Source organism: Odocoileus virginianus, unplaced genomic scaffold, assembly GCF_023699985.2.
Source record: "Odocoileus virginianus isolate 20LAN1187 ecotype Illinois unplaced genomic scaffold, Ovbor_1.2 Unplaced_Contig_39, whole genome shotgun sequence".
In the NCBI taxonomy this organism is placed as follows: domain Eukaryota; kingdom Metazoa; phylum Chordata; class Mammalia; order Artiodactyla; family Cervidae; genus Odocoileus; species Odocoileus virginianus.
This window is the reverse complement of record NW_027224356.1, coordinates 283,356-291,197: the sequence shown is the minus strand read 5'-3', so window position 1 is coordinate 291,197 and position 7,842 is coordinate 283,356.

Here is a 7,842-nt window from a genome sequence, read left to right as displayed (position 1 = left end):
TGACTTTTCCTGCTAATGATGTAATGTATATTTTAACTGTGTTTTTACAAATTGATTTTTCTCTCATTATGGATATTTTCTTGCTTCTTTGCACATCAGATTTTTTTCTTTTTAAATGTATTTATTTATCTTAATTAGAAGATAATTACTTTACAATATTGTGATTGACCTAGGACAAATACTTTCACAATTCATATGGAAATTTTAAATTGGATATTGGATAGAGTCATTTTTACCCTTTGGATGCTGGATATTTTTTTTATTATTTTTTAAAATTACTCCTGGCACTGTTTGCAAACACTGATAATTTCTTGGAAACGATTGTACTTTTTGAAGGTTTGCTGTTCAGTTTTTTTTAAGCTGAGATGACACCAGCCTTTAGACCAGGTTTACTATTCCCTACTATCAAGGCAATATTGTCTTCAGGGCCATAATGGTGTCATGGGAATTATGAGTAATTTGCAGGCTGGTGGGTGGGGACACAATTAGACCCGGCTCAATTTGAGACTCAAGGATTGCTCCCTATAATACTGACCAGTGCTTTCAACTCCTTGATGAAAACTGGAGGGATACACCCTGTACACTGCCACAGATCTCTGTGTGTAGCTCTCTCCTGTGAACTCTAACTATCTAGAGTCTCAAATCTCTCTTCTTGGGGAGACCATTTGTCTCTGCCGAGATACCACTTCCATCGATGTGTTGGAAAATATTTCTAGAGTTGGGGCAATTGTAGAACTCACCATGCTTGCCCACCAGCTCAGGAATCCATTCTCTGTTGCCTGATGTTTGATGTAAGAAACTGCTCTTTCATTTATCTTGTCTACTTTGGAGTTGTTTGAGACAGGAAGATAAATGTGTCCTTTATTCCATTAGGTAGACTAAAATGGAGGTTCCCCTGCAATCAGAACTCACAGAATGCCTTGTGAATGCTAGGAACTGACTTCTGTGCCTGAGTGAAGACTTGGATGGGGATATGTGTTGGGGCATTGGGGAGACCCAGTCTTGCTGAAGAAACACATCAATTACAAACAGCATTTGCTACGGGGTATGTTCAGTTCAGTTCAGTCTCTCAGTCATGTCCAACTCTTTGCAACCCCATGGACTATAGCACACCAGGCTCCCTGTCCTTCACCAACTCCTGGAGCTTGTTCAAACTCATGTGCATTGAGTCGGTGATGCCATCCAACCATCTCATCCTCTGTACTCCTCTTCTCCTCTGGCCTTCAAACTTTCCCAGTAATAGGGTCTTTCCCAATGAGTAAGTTATTCACATCAGTTGGTCAAAGTATTAGAGTTTCAAATTCAGCATTGGTCCTTCCAATAAATATTCACAATTGATTTCCTTTAGCATTGATTGGTTGGATCTCCTTGTAGTCCAATGGATTCTCAAGAGTCTTGTCCAACATCACAGTTCAAAAGCATCAATTCTTCATCACTCACCATTGTCACATCCATACACAACAACTGGAAAAATCATAGCTTTGATTATACTGAACTTTTTCAGCCAAGTAATGTCTCTTCTTTTACAAATTTTGTCTAGTTTTGTCATAACTTTTCTTTCAACGAGCAAGCATCTTTTAATTTCATGGCTGCAGTCATTATCTGCATTGATTTTGGAACCCCCAAAAATAAAGTCTCTTACTATTTCCACTGTTTCCCCATCAATTTGCTGTGAAGTGATGGGACCAAATGCCATGATCTTCATTTTCTGAATGTGGAGTTTAAGCCTGATGTTTCACTCTCCTCTTTCACTTTCATCAAGTGACTCTTTAGTTCCTCTTCACTTTCTGCCATGAGGGTGGTGTCTTCTGCATATCTGAGGTTATTGATATTTCTCCCAGCAATCGTGATTTCAGCTTGTGCTTCATCCAGTTGGGCATTTTGCATGATGTACTCTGCATATAATTTAAATAAGCAAGGTGACAATGAAACACTGTTGCTGATTTGCTGAACCACACAAAAATGCCGGGATTCTTGGCCTCCAGAGGAGAATTTAATCCGGGCCCAGAGATGAGGCTTGTTCGTGCAGAGGTTTTGTGTAATAAAGTTTTGTTAAAGTATAAAGGAGATAGAGAAAACTACTGACATAGGCGTCGGAAGGGGGCAGAAAGTGTACCCCCTTGCTTGTGTTAGCCATGGAGTTATATACTCCCTAATTAGTTAATACAGTGAATCAAAAGAATGTCTGAAGTTTGTAAACACCTCACTAGACCTACTGCCATAAATTACACATTAAGACAACAGGATTAACCAGAAGGTTTTTTTCCAGATACTGTCCTCAAGCAGGATACATTATCATTATATAATCCTAAGGAATGTAGAGGGACAAAAAAATAGTTTGTCTTTTCTTCCTCCTTGAGGATTCCAGGCCACTCTCTCCTTAGGGAACCCTGGACTTCTTATCAATCTGCCTAGTAACTGACTCTCTCTTTCCCCCCTTTTCTTTTTGGAGAATTATGTGGCCAAGGGAAAGGGACTTCATTTTCATTCCAAAACTACGTCCTGATGTTTAGGGGTGTGGTCAATAAATCATTAAGGCAATATATTCTCCTAACCCTCATACTGAGGGTCGCTGATCCAGGAAACCCAAGTAAAAGTTGAAGGAGGCTGTGTCACTGATAGGAGATCGGACAACCATACGTAACTTAAAATCCTTCATTCAACTAGAAACAAATCCAATTACGTAGTTACCGGTGCAGGGAAAAAACAGCAAAAACAGAACAATCAGAATTATTGTCATTAAGATAGTTTTCCACAGTGGGGAACTAGTTAACGTCTCCTGAAGTGAGGCAACTGAGGCTTCAGGAGTCTCCATGACCCCAATCATCTTGCTCATGCGTTCAGTAAAATGAGTGACATCAGTGCTCGTATCAGGTATATAAGTACAGTGTTGGGTGTAAATAATGGCACAAGTTCCTCGTTGCACAGCTGGCAGAATAGCTAAAGCTAATCTGTTTTGTAAAACCACCTTTCTAATGTGTGCTTGTTCAGCATTAAGAGCTGAAATAGCTTTTTGAGAATCTTGTAATGCCTGTTGAGTAAAATTAGTCAAAGCATCCACTCATAGCATAACATCTGTAATTCGCAAAGAGGGAACGAACAGTGCAGACAAATAATCTTACCAGTGAAATACAGACATTGCCCACCGGGTTTTAAGGTGGGGTAAAGTAGCAGGCTTTTCTGGATGCTCTGAAAATATAAAGCCGTGAGTAAAGGCTGGACCTAGGATGCATCTCCCTATGTAACCAGGGGGAAGCCATGCCCATAGGTAAGAGCCACATATTGAATAAGTCCCAGTTGAAGAAAGCCAGCGTGACTGAGATATCCAGTCTCAATCAGTGCCTGGCCAGAATAAGGGAGGACCTGAATTTGGGTTGGAAAATAAAGGAATGATTATATTCCATATTTCCTGAGGCAAAAATCCCAAGTGTTTTGAATCACTATAATTAAGTTGCAGACTAACATCTGGGGATGGCTCTATTTGTTCCCAGCATATAGGGGCAGTAGATATTAGGTGTCCTTTTTCAGGAGTTAACCATATAACCTCATTCCATATTTGATAGATGTCAGGTAAAAAACCATTAGATCTAGACCGATTTGCCTTATATGTAGTAAACTCGTCATTGAACCAAGACAATGTATAATCAAAATTAAAAGTCACATTATATCCAGAGTTAAAGTACAATGTGTTGCACTCGTCCATTTTAGGGTTCTTAGATGTCTTCAGATGAAGAAGAGACATCACATATTATTGTTGTCAAAGACATTTGCAGACTTGGAGAAAGTATTTTATTAAAGTAGAGATGTCCACCATGGGAAGCCTTCCACTGATGAGGAGGGGGGTGCTCCACAGACCCAGCTGTTAGACTGATTGTGAAATGCTACTGAAACGTTGTTGCTGAACGATTAGACGAGGGATTCTTGGCCTCCGGAGGAGACGAATTCAATCCGGGGCCAGAGACGAGGCTGGATCGCTCAGAGCTTTTGTGTTATAAAGTTTTATTAAAGTATAAAGGAGATAGAGAAAGCTTCTGACATAGGCATCAGAAGAGGGCAAAAGAATACCCCCCTCCTAGTCTTTAGCTGTCTGTTATATAGTCACTCACAGTCTGTTAATGAAAAGGATGTCATAAAATTTAGAATGACACCAGATAATTCATCCCTGGCCATAAAACGATTGACTTGAATCTTGTAGAAGGGCAGAATACCAACAAATAGTTTCATTTACATAGATTAGGGGAACAATACCTGAGTAAGTAAATTAGGCCATTTGGCGGAACCAACTTGAAGATAGAGTCTGGGGTTCATTAACATAGCTTAAGACAACATTTCCATACGAAAAAGAAACGTATTGGTCAACTCAAGGTTTGAGAGTAGTTAGCTTCAGGTGAGACCAGGTGTCATGGCAACACAGCACTTTAAGAGAAACCTCTTTTAAATTTGTATAGAGAAGGAAAGACATATCGCTGGTTTGTTTCTTCCTGCCGCTTAAGAGAGATAAAAATGTCTGGCACCTGCAGCTTCTTTTTTCCATTTGGAGACCCCTGGCCTTCCTGCCTGTTACCCTATCACTACATAGGAGTGAGCCCAGGACATGAAGGCATTGTCTTGAGGATCAAATGGCAGACTCAGAATTTTTGGAGTCAGCATAAATAGGCTCACATAGATTACCAGGTCCATCTGAAAAGTACCAAGCCAGAGCATAGAAAGTAAAGACATAAAATGAAGTCACTTAGTTCTGGTCAGGGTGCCACCTCTTAACTCGAGTGTGATGTACCCACGAATCAATTCCTGGCACTTTGACAGCTGTGGGAGAAGAAAGAATAACGTGGTAAGGCCTTCCCAGAGGGGCTTGAGGGATGGGCCCCTAAGGCCCCAATGTTTTTATGAGGACCGCTGTTCCTGGCTCAAATAGAGGCTTGCTTGACTCAGAGTCTGGGTCAGGAGTCTTCTCTGGGAGTTCTGTTAATGCCTGTTGAAAACCTGAGAGCTGAGTTATACAACTAGTTAATTCCAAGGCTTCAGGGTCTATAACAGTGTCTGTGTGCAAGAAAGGCCTTCCATAAATACATTCAAAGGGGGACAGTCCCTCCTTTGGGGGGCAGTTCAAGCCCTCATTAATCTATGGGTAGGACTTTAATCCAATTGTGCTGCGTCTCTTGAGTTAATTTGCACAGATGTCTTTTGATAATGTCAGCAGCTTTTTCAAACTTTCCTGAGGATTGGGGTCTCCAGGAACAGTGTAAGTGATACTCTATTCAAAGAGCATTGGACACCCCCTGAGTTACAGCAGTTTTAAAGGCAGAGCCATTGTCAATCTGTAGGCTCTGTGGCAGTCCAAACCTGGGGATAATTTCATGAATTAAAATCTTTATAACCTCCTTAGCTTGTTCACTATGACTTGGACATGGAAAAGCCTCAATCCATCCAGTAAATGTATCCACCCAAAATTGTAAACAAGAATATCTGTTAGCTTTTGGCATATGAGTAAAATCAACTTCCTAGTCCTCTCCAGGATACTTTCAACTTTGTTGTAACCCAGATTTTGCTAGCTTTTCAGTCTTTGGGTTATTTTTCTGACATACCTCACACCTTATGATAATGTTCTTTAAAGTTTTCATTACATTTTTCCCTTCAAAGAGACAAGAAACCATCTGGTAAGTACTCTCTGCACCCAAATGAAAACTCTGGTGTAAAACCTTCAGAATTTTCCATTGAGCACTTTCAGGAATTATTAATCATCCATCCTCAGACAGTAACCATCCCTTATCAGTAATCTTTGCTCCTCTTTTCTCATATCTTTCTAATTCTTCCTCAGTATATTGTGGTTTTACCTGTTCTACAGGACCTGTCCAGATCAAAGGCATCTGTAGTGATTTGACAGTCAGCCAGCTGATTACCTTCAGCTACTTTACTCTCATTCCTGCTGTGTCCTTTGCAATGCATAACAGCTACTTCTTTAGGACAGTATATAGCAGGTAAAAGCCTCTCAACCTCTCTGAAATGTTTAATAAGTTCTCTTGTTGCTGTTTTAAACTGTCTTTTTTTCCATATTGCACCATGAGTATGTAAAATCAAATAAACATACTTAGAATCAGTATAGATATTTACCCGCTACCCTTTGCTTTACTCTAGAGCTTGGGTCAGAGCCACAAGCTCCACTAATTGAGCACTGGTTCCCTGGGGGAGAGATTTTGCTTCTAAAAACTGTTCAGCATTCACAACGGTGTAACCTGCTTTACGCTCTCCATCCCGAACAAGAGAATGGCCATCAGCAAATATTTCCATGTCAGGATTGTCTAATGGGGTATCCATTAGATCCTCCCAAGCTGCATAGTTTAAAGTTAGGAATTGGGAACAATCGTGATCAAGTGTTTCATTTTCCTTCTCAGGAAGGAAAGTGGCAGGATTTAAATTTCCACAGACTTTAAGCTTAGTTACTGGCCCTTCTAACAATAATGACTGATATTTAAGAAGCCTGCTCTCTGTCATACAAATATTAACCTTAGAACTTAAGATTCCACTCACATCATGAGAAGTCAATACAGTAAGGTTTCATCCATTATTTTTAAAGCTTTAGGTGCTAATAAAGCCACTGCCCCAATTACTCTTAGGCAGTGGGGCCACCCACGTGAAATTACATCTAATTCTCTGCTTAGATAAGCAATAGGTTGCTGGTGAGGCCCTCGGGGTTGTGTCAAAACTCCCAAGGCCACACCTTTCCTTTCAGTGACAAACAAATTTAATTCTGACCGTGTGGCAAGCTCAGAGCAGGAGCTTGCAGGAGGGCAATCTGAAGAACCTTAAAATCCTTTTGAGTGTCTGGAGACCAAACCAGTTTATCAGTTTGGGCCTGCTGAGTTTCAGCTATAAGTTTATATAAAGGCCGGACCGGTTCCGCATGAGCCTGAATCTAAATGTGACTGTAGCCAGTGATTCCCAAATATCTTCTCAATTCTTTTAAAGTCATAGGTAGGGGATGATTTAGTACAGGTTTAATTTTCTTGTGGCCTTTGGCCCTCATATCTTCTGATATGATTAAGCCCAGATATCTAACAGATTGTTGACAAAGCTGAGCCTTCTTTCTTGATGCCTTGTAGCCTCAGCCTGCCAGGAAGTTTAAGAAGTCTTCTGAGGCTCCTGAACAAGCTTCCTCTGTCTCATTTTGTAACATTCTGTTACATTTCATTACATTTTGCTACACATTGTACATTTTGTTGCCTTTTGTAATAGTTTGTTACATTTTGTTACATTTTGTACATTTGTTGCATTTTGTACAATTGTACATTTTGTTACATTTTGTAACACCACTGCTTTGGAGCTATTAAAGTCTTGTAGATCCCCTGACAAACTTTATCCAAATAAGTGAAGTCTGTCATGAAATCCCTGGGGCAACACTGTCCAGGTTAATTGAGAAGCTGGCTGTGTCGGGTCCTGAAAGGCGAATAGAAATAGACTTTCCTCTGCCAAAGGCCCTGAATAGAGGCACCTTTTAAATCAATTATTGAGAAATATTTGGCTTCAGGAATTTCAGACAATAGCATGTAAGATTAGGCACCATGGGATGTAAAGGAACTGCAGCCTCATTTATTCTTTGTAAATCTTGAACTAGTCTCCATTTACCATTTGATTTCTTTATACCCAAAATAAGAGTGTTGCATGGACTGTTACAGGGAATTAATAGTCCCTGCTCCTTTAAATTCTCACTGATGGGTTTTAACCCTTCCTTAACCTCAGATTTTGGTGGATACTGCTTCTTATGTGGAAATAAGTGTGGGTCTTTGAGCTTGACAACTACAGGAATAGCATTTTGTGCTCGACCCACAGATTTTCCATGAGCCA